The sequence below is a fragment of the Gracilinanus agilis genome, chromosome 5, assembly GCF_016433145.1.
Source record: "Gracilinanus agilis isolate LMUSP501 chromosome 5, AgileGrace, whole genome shotgun sequence".
Lineage (NCBI taxonomy): Eukaryota > Metazoa > Chordata > Mammalia > Didelphimorphia > Didelphidae > Gracilinanus > Gracilinanus agilis.
Window position 1 is genome coordinate 106,596,273 of NC_058134.1, and position 8,359 is coordinate 106,604,631.

Sequence of the window (8,359 nt, forward strand, 5' to 3'; positions counted from 1 at the left end):
AGAGAGAGAGAGAAAGAGAGAGAGAGAGAGAGAGAGAGAGAGAGAGAGAGAGAGAGAGAGAGGGAGAGAAGAGTGTAGCATTCTGTGTCTTGCCAGGGAGAACTTGGTGTGTGAGATTTCCTCTCCAGCCCTTCCAAGGTATGACATTGAGAAGCGAGACAGTTGTACCAATACATAACCAAGTAGTTTCATTGATCTTTTTGTAGCCCGGTTTGTGGATCTGATACAATCTGCAATCTTACAGATTTAAGAAAGACTTCACTTCTTGCAAGGGAGCCCATTCCTGCATCAAACAGAGGTGGTTTCCCAATCCTAAAGATGAAATGTTCCTATAGCAATAGGGAAGATTTAATCCTGATGTTTACGGCTTTCCTAGATTTATTTTGGGGCCATGACTAGAGCATGAATTCAAGATTATTTTGGACTCACAACCTTTTATTCCTGGTGGGATTAGGAGGTAGGAGAGCAAGAAATGTGGTTTACTTAGAACCTTAGCATACGGAACTGGAAAAACAACTTTAGATTCCATTTGCTTCACTTTATATCTGAGAAAACTGAATCTAAGAGAATTTGAAATGTCAAAAATCCCACATAGAAGAAATACTGGTAACCATATTCTAATCCAGGAACTCTGAACCCAAGTCCAGTACCCTTTTGTGCCACAGCATCTTGTCAAAGGCCAAAGGAAGGAAACCTGGGTTGAATGGAGGGATCATTATAGCTCTCATTCATAGAGACTTTCAAGGTATGTAAAAGTGCCTTGTAAATATTGCCTCATTTGATTGCCACAATAAATGGGGGGTGGTAGGCACTATTATTATCCCTATTTTTCAGATGAGGAAATTGAGACACAGAGATTAAGTGACTGGCCCAGGTTCACATAGCTTTTAAGTATTGGAGACAGTATTTGGTCTCAGGTCTTTCTGACTCCATGTTTAGTATTTTACCTGCTTTGCTACCTAACTAAAGGGAATAAAGTGGTATTTGAAAACCCAAGAAAATCTCAGATGCTATGTAGCTACCCTGCTACCCTGTGGCTAGGGAGACAAATAGATGAAGACAATAAAACTGGTATTGCTGGAAATAGTTCCAGTCATTACCACAAAACTGAAAATATGTTGAGTCACTTGACACTAAGATAGTGTCAAGATGAATTGTAATGTTCTCTAACCTGAAGCCCTTTTGCTATCTGCAATAAACTTTGAATGCACATCAATCTGTCAGATGAAGGTAAATGAAAACACCTGAACATAAGATCCTATGATGGAAGAATGGAATATCCTTGTACCCAGAGCTTGAACTTATAAGACTTAAAGAAAGGCCTTCCTTTTCTCCCCGTGAATGACATTTTTGACTTCAGGCTTTTAAAGAGAAAGGATGAGATGAAAAACACTTAAGTAATGGATCTCTTTTTTTCCTGAAAATCTCTACCCAAATTAGATTTATTGTTAATTATTTCAAAGAAGGAGACTTTAGTCAAGGCCCACAAGGTAAGACTGGGCTACTTGGATGTCTCCTTCATAGAGTCATCCTTATTGACTCAGAATATTAAAGTAGAATCACCTCTTATTTTGACGTGGTGCTGTAAGAGATTTGAAAGTCTAAGTCCCCCAAAACAACAAATAGACACACCAAAAAGTATTTTAAAATGACTTTAAAAACACACACATGAAAATAAAGATCAAACAAAACTCTAATGCTTATTTTAAACAACAACAACAAAAAAGGAAAGGGATTAGTAGCTGGGTTCAACTGGAGGTTTTATTGGAAAAGACCATATATTGGTTGTATATTCAGATCATATTGTTTTAAGCATACTTTTTTAAGGTAAAATTTTTTGATTGAAGAGGAAAATGAAATTCACAACTATAAATTTGAATGCAAGTGAACTAAACCTATAAAAAAACCAAAATTTCATTTTAAAGCAGAACTCACCAATTTGATGCATACAAGAAAACATACTTAATATATAAAGACATTCAGAATAAAACTTAGGAACTTGAATATAATTTATTGTGATTCTGCCAACTTCAAAATGGCATTTGTCAGAGAAGTACTTGTAATTTCACTTAGCCAGAAATGTCTTCACCAGATCCAGAACTTAATTAACAAAGAAAGACTCTGAATGAAGATTAATAAGTTCTCTTATCAACAAACAACCTTTTTAATCATTCAGGACTATTCATCAATAACACCAAAAAAAGCCATAAAAAAGGATGAAATATGATAAACTGAAAACAAAGGAAATCAGTTTACATCCCCAAAGGGATATATCCTGCAAAACTGATCATACTTTTGAATAAGAAAAGATAGGTTTCCAATGGCATTGGTAATTTCCATTTATTCCTTTTTAGAAAATCAGGGATGTATATAAGACCTTTGACATAAAAGTTCAGAAAATAGAAGAATCTCATGTAAGATTTCTGACAAGGTAATAGTAAAAAATAGATGCTGTTAAGAGAGAGAAATTAAAAAACTATATTATTTTTCAAAGTATTTTCATTATTGAAACTAATAATTTAAAAATGTATGATACAGAAAAGATTAGGTTCTCAGGCCAGATGAAAGAAGCCGTTTAACCAGTGGGATATTTATTATATCTGCATACATGCTGTATCACTCCAGCAGAATGCCATTTCTTTGAGAATAAAGATGATCTTATTTCTATTTCTGCATCTTTAGAACATGGTACAGGAGACAGGGAATTAGCCAAAAGGCAGGAGCATCTCTCAGTTTCCAACTCTAGTGTTGACTTCTGTTAGATCCGGAAAAGCCACGTTGTATGCCACATTGCTCTAGATGCCAGCTGGTGGCATTATTCTGACCAGGTGACCTTACTTGCAGATACCTAGAGAGACTTATATTATTGTCTAGGTTGTATTCCCAAGAGGCAGTCTGCATAAAAAGAAACTTCCTTAATTGGTTTGTCTAACAACTCTTCATCCAGATTTAACTTTTGAAACCCATTTTCCCAGGCAGGGTCTTTATTGGGAGTCCCACCCAAAAAACCAATATAATATAATAAATAAGCTTAGCCTCCATTCAATAAAAGATTGCTTTTGCTACCATCTTGTGGTTCTCACGGGTGCTCTCATGATCAGAAACCAGGCTCGCTTTGGTTTACCTCCTAGTATTGGTGGGACACATAGGAAATATTTTAAAAATATTGTTGAATGAATTAACTTCACAAGTACAGGATGATGAGAAGGCATGATTAGATGACAGACTATTCTCCCTCCTCTCATCCTCCGCAAACAAACAATACTGAAATGTTAGTGGACTGAAAATTTACTATGTAAGCAATGTAATATGGCAGCCCCACCCCAAAGTGAATGTAATCTTAGGTTACATGAAGAAAAGCTGAGCTTTCATGGATAAGGATCAGTTAAGGGCAGTTTAGTAATGAATGTGGATAAAATGTTGACATGGACTTCTAGGCAGTTTCAAGAATTTGAGGGTTCTTGAATCACATCGAATTTTACTTCACATTTAGGTCTATACTTCTCCTTTGTAATGAATAGAACTAGCTTTCTATTTTCCAACCTTAATGAAAGTTTAGTTTACAAGGAGATTGAAGAATTAAAGAGGGAAAGCCATTTCCCTAAGTTACCTGGCCAAAACTTGGGAGAGAAGGGAAAAAGAATTAAGATGGAAATAATGTGTGGGTGGGTGTGAGAAAATGTGGGAGTAACATTAAGTAAGTGATGAAACACACACACACACACACACACACACACACACACACACACACACACACACACACATGACTCAGTCTGGGCACCACCCTAGAAGGGGAAGAACCGGAGAGATATAGGATTAGATAATTCTTCAGGATGGCCACCAGGTGGTAGTATCAGCTCAGACCATGTCCCAGAACTTGAATTAAATGTCCTGCACTTTCCTAACAACTCCTTGAGGTAAGTAGCAAAAATATCACCTCCATTTTACAAATGAGGACAGTAGAATACAGCTAAGTTATGGGACTTGCCCAAGACCCTACAGCTGGAGCTCAGATTCAGACCCAGACCCTCTGTCTACAATTCCTTTCTACTGAGCATCACACTGAGTGTGGCCAGCTTCTGCCTGTAGATGGGCACACGGGCCTTTTTCTGAATAGTCTTCCTCCCTTTTGTTACCAGTCAGGTCTTTTTGTTGTATGAATTTTTCTGCCCTCCCTAAGGCTAGAGATTTTGCCCACCATACTAACTAGGGTCACCTTAATGTTCCCTGAGAAAAATCAGGGATTTTGTTCCCCCAAAAAAAGCAACATTCTGATTTATTGAGTTTGTTGTTCACATTCCCTGTTCTCCTTTTGAAGCTTCTGGGTCCTTCCAAGGAGAGCTGCCACCCCCAGAAAGATGGTGATGACCACCAAGGAGAGAGTTACCCACAGTTAAGTTTTCAGGGTCCTGTTTCAGGAGGATCCTTCTAGAAGAAGGACAAAGGATCATAACTCTGTAGGGAAGGGTCCATCCGGTCCTACCTTCTCTGAGCCTCATTGTACACATGAGAAAGCAGACCCAGGGAGGCTAAATTATTAATGTAGTAAACGCTCAAAGTGGGATTTGAACCCAGGTCCTCTGACTCTAGAGCTAATGCTTTCTACTATAATGTAACTTCGTACTATATGATAACTCCTTACTTATGGGCTATATATATATATATATATATATATATATATATATATATGTATGTGTTTATGCAGCACTAACAGGTTAGTTAGTCTATAGAGGAATCCTGAGAGTAGGATTAAAAAGCATAGATAGCCTGTGGTGATATTGGCACCATAGCCTAATGGCCAAGACAGATACTTCTGAGCAAATGCCTTATAACCCTCCTGAGGCTAAGTTGCTATGTGCTTGCTCATCTGCATCTTAGCAATGATGCTAATGCATCAATTCCCTCATTTCCATTCATTTTTTAGAAATGTTTTCTTAAAGAAGCAGTGTGTTGTCCATGACAGGTCAGAAGACTCATGTTCCAGTTTTGCCCTTGGCACCTGTATGACTATGGAAAATTCTCCAAACCTCAGCTTTCTCACCAAAAAAAAAATGTGGAGAGAGTGGATTTCTCTGATGGCTCCCTAAATTCCTGAAAGGAAAAAAACTCTCTGCCAATGCAGGCCAACACCTCTTGTTTCTGGAGAATTGCTGGGTGCAGCAGGCACCTTGATATTAAGTGATTTGACCAGGGAAACAAAACCAGTAGATGATCAAATGATTTTCTCAACAATCAGAAGACCCTTCTCCTCTGGCCCAAGTCCTTAAATACAATTTGGGAGCTCATTATTCAGCTCCTTCCTTGAACATTCCAAGACATCTCTAAATGGATGACTAATTGGGAGGTAATCCAGTCAAACCCTTAACCTCTCCTCAACCCCATAGGTTGTGGATGGTGGGGGTGGGGGTCGGTTACGTAGTTAGCAGGAAGAGAATCATTGTCTCCCTTATCTATTAACCAGGTTTTATTGAGGGAAACATTCCTTGGAGTTCTTAAGAACAAAGGAAATATAAAAGTCAGCAGACCAAATGGAGCCTCTGATCCAGGACCCAGATAGGAATAATATAGTATATGAAAAATAAATTCTCTTTCTCTCTGTCTCTCTCTCTCTCTCTGTGTGTGTAGATATAGCTATATAATATAGATATATAGATGTATATATGATCTACATAAATCCCAAGAAATTCCAAGAGATTGGCCATGAAAACAGCCAATTGCCATAGATCATTAATTCATGTTTACCCTCATTCCCCGGTTTTTCTAGATAAAATGGAAAGATCTCAAGATAGAAAATGTTTCAAATGCCAGACTATAGGTTAAACATTTTCATCGTATATTTGTGTGCTGGTTGGCCCTTCTATTGATAGAGCTGACTAATTTGAATTACCTATCCTGAGAGAATTGGCAGACAAGTGGGGCTACTATGTAGGACCCACAAGGAAACTGAATTCCCCCAAGGACGAAGAAAGGTCAGCATTGTTCAAGGTTGATTCTAATCCGCAAGTGGGTTACATAAACTTAAAAAAATTCTTTTTAAACCCTTTCCTTCTGTCTTAATAGCATTTCTAAGACAGAAGGGGTAATCTGGATTAAGTGATTTTCCTAAAAGTCACATTTCCAGAAGTGTATGAGTCCAGATTTTTTCACTTATTAATTTTTTTTTATTTTTAGAAAAATTTTCCATGGCTACATGATTCATGTTTTTACTTTCCCCTTCACCCCCTCAAACACCCCACCCTCATAGCTAATTCAAATTTCCACTGGTTTTAACATGTGTCATCGATCAAGACTTATTTGCATATTATTGATAGTTAAATTGGTGTGGTCCTTTCAGGTCTACATCCCCAATCATGTCCTCATCAACCCAAGTGTTCAAGCAGTTGTTTTTCTTCTGTGTTTCCTCTCCTGTAGTTCTTCCTCTGAATGTGGGTAGCGTTCTTTACCATAAATCCCTCAGAATTGTCCTGGGTCATTGCATTGCTGCTAGTACAGACTTCCATTACATTCAATTTTACCACAGTATCAGTCTCTGTGTACAATGTTCTTCTGGCTCTGCTCCTTTCACTCTGCATCATTTACTGGAGGTCTTTCCAGTTCACCTGGAATTCCTCCAGTTTATTATTCCTTTGAGCACAATAGTATTCCATCACCAATATATTCCACAATTTGTTCAGCCATTCCCCAATTGAAGGACATACCCTCCTTTTCCAGTTTTTTGCCACCACAAAGAGCTCAGCTATAAATATTTTTGTACAAGTCTTTTTATCTATGATCTCTTTGGGGTACAAACCCAGCAATGCTATGGCTGGATCAAAGGGCAGGCATTCTTTTATCGATCTTTGGGCATAATTCCAAATTACCATCTAGAATGGTTGGATCAGTTCACAACTCCACCAGCATTGCATTAATGTCTCAATTTTGCCGCATCCCCTCCAACATTCATTACTCTCCCCAGCTATCATTTTAGCCACTCTGCTAGGTGTGAGGTGATACCTCAGAGTTGTTTTGATTTGCATTTCTCTAATTATTAGAGATTTAGAACACTTTCTCTCATGTGCTTATTGATACTTTTGATTTTTTTATCTGAAAATTGCCTATTTGTGTCCCTTGACCATTTATCAATTGGGGAATGGCTTGATTTTTTTATACAATCGATTTAGTTCCTTATATATTTGAGTAATTAGACCTCTGTCAGAATTTTTTGTTATAAAGATTTTTTCCCAGTTTGTTGTTTCCCCTTCTGATTTTGGTTGCATTGTTTTTGTTTGTGCAAAACCTTTTTAATTTAATATAATCAAAATTATTTATTTTATATTTTGTAATTTTTTCTAACTCTTGCTTGGTTTTAAAATTTTTCCTTTCCCAGAGATCTGACAAGTATACTAATTCTGTATTCACTTAGTTTACTTACAATTTCCTTCTTTATATTTAAGTCTTTCACCCATTCTGAATTTAACTTGGTGTAGGGTGTGAGATGTTGATCTGAACCTAATCTCTCCCATATTGTTTTCCAATTTTCCCAGCGGTTTTTGTCAAATAGTGGGTATTTGTCCCCAAAGTTGGGCTCTTTGTGTTTATCATACACTGTTTTACTGACGTCACTTACCCCAAGTCTGTTCCACTGATCCTCTCTTCTGTCTCTTAGCCAGTACCATATTGTTTTGATGACCGCTGCTTTATAGTATAGTTTAATATCTGGTACTGCTAGGCCCCCTTCCTTCATGTTTTTTTTTTCATTATTTCACTTGGTATTCTTGATCTCTTGTTATTCCAAATAAACTTTGTTATAGTTTTTTCTAATTCAGTACAAAAGCTTTTTGGTAGTTTGATAGGCATGACACTAAATAAGTAAATTAATTTGGGTAGAATGGTCATTTTTATTATGTTAACTCATCCTACCCATGAGCAGTCAATGTTTTTTCCAATTGTTTAGATCTAGTTTTGTTTGGAAAGTGTTTTGTAGTTATGCTCGTTTAATTCCTATGTTTGTTTTGGTAGATAGATTCCTAAGTATTTTATATTGTCTAGGGTGATTTTAAATTAGTCCAGATTTGAAGCCAGGTCAATCCCTCCCCACTCCCTAGCTGGGCTACCTAGCTGCCCCTACATAAAGTCTCAAATCAGGACGATGCGAAGTGGAACTCCCAACAAATCTAACAAGGAAAGTCAGCTATCTACCAAAAGAACCATAAGGGAGCATTGCTGGAGGTAGTTCAAAGCTCAATATGCCAGTTAGTTGGGTTTTTTGGGAGGCAGTGTGGGAAGCAGGGAATGGGTTGAAGGTAGATATGAGAGGACAATAATCATTAAAGAGTAACTCTTCTCTTTGGTACTCTGCTTCCTCCCTCCCTCCCTCCCT